Raw genomic sequence first — 1,805 nt, 5'->3', positions numbered from 1 at the left:
ACACACACACACACACACACACCATTAATATATATATATATAAAATATATATATATATAAGTCAGGAGATGTATTCAACTGTATGCTTTTGGTAAGTCATGACTTGATAACAGATTCATAATCGCTCCATGTAAACAGAAAACTGCGATTGCTCGCAGAACAATAATTACACTGATACAATGTTCTATTTGATGGGGTACATGTCTTCGAAAACATCTGCCGCGGTTGTAATATTGGTCTGGTAATGATTATTGATTTTCATAGGGATTGCTTCTGGTTTCAAAATTATTATGTTATGATGGACTGATATCAACTATGAGATGCATATTCCGTAATTTGTGCGTTTGTGGTACGACAAGTAGTAATATTTTTAAAATAGTAAAGTACATAAATACTGCGGAGGCAGCAGCCAGCAGGCCAACTGGCTGGAGCCATTTAGCCAATCCACATATTATTCGGTGCGATAAAACCTCTACAGAGTAGAGTAACTTATTAACAAGTTTTTAAATGTTTTAGTTTAAAAAAATATAAAAAGTGATTGTGTAACATCGGAGAATGAGGCCAGCCGCTGCTGAATACTGATTTAACTGGCTGTACTATTTAAAATTTACTTTTGCGGCCGTGACTTGTTCGAGTATATACGCTGCGTACTTCCTACAGCCCCTAATAACAACAATACAACGTTCTTCTGCGTGCGACTCCGATTGAGGGATAGCCGAAATGTAAGCTATGTTAGTTTCTTTTCTCTTCCATTATGTGTTTAATACGCTGTGATGTTCTAGAGCACTGGTAGCAGTTCTAGTACACTGGTAGCACGGCGTACATGCTATCAGTGGTCGTGTATCCTGTGTACTGTCAAAGAAAATTTAAATTCACGGGTTATCTGCCAGCATATGTAAAAATCGTTACTAAAAAAGGATAACACGCATAGTTCGTAGTAACCATGATACAAACGTAAAATGTAAAAACGAATTTAGAAGAGCCGTTATTATATGACTAGGGACTGTTCCTACACGAGTCTGTTTCATATGTCTGCCTCGATAGGTACGCTTCGCTTGTTCTATACACAACGCTTGTTTATTGGCTTATATCATGATACTCTATATAACATTTTCTATCAATTGTGCACATTAGATCATATATTAGACTGAAAGATATGATTCGTCACACAATGTATGCTTGTTGGCTTAGTTCATACCGCTCAATATATCATCCACACGAGAACCTCGAATATCAGGTTTGTTGTTGTGGTCTGTTTAGATTACTTCCGTCTATCTTCTGATAGAAAAGTTCGCGTTCACCTGACAATGGGAAATATGCTCACGTTTGTGATTTATATACAACTGTTTCAAATTGTACATCAAACACCTTTTTAAGTCCGGCAATGTTCATGACAACCTTACTCTGTGGGTTTGTATATACACTCCGCTTTGATGTTCATTGTTTTTTAAATACTCTAACATGTGTCAAGTAACATCTTATACACTCAGTTGCCCAGTAGCCCATATATATGAATCAATGCGCAAAAGTGCACACTCATACACAATTATCTCGCCAAATAATTACACTAGACAAATACACGCGTTAGTAAATATGCACACGAACCAAAATATATCAAATACAAGACTTCGAATAGCTGTGCTTTCAACCAAATATTCATATACAAAATACAATGTACTCTAAGATATACATTGTACTGCATACTTATTTGTTTTTGCATGCATATTACATACAGGTGCATAATTATATGCATTTAGTTATACATACAGATTTAAATACATATATATATTTAAATATTAATATAT

The sequence above is a fragment of the Sphaeroforma arctica genome, assembly GCF_001186125.1.
Source record: "Sphaeroforma arctica JP610 unplaced genomic scaffold supercont1.684, whole genome shotgun sequence".
NCBI lineage: Eukaryota > Ichthyosporea > Ichthyophonida > Sphaeroforma > Sphaeroforma arctica.
This window is presented reverse-complemented; position numbering follows the sequence as displayed.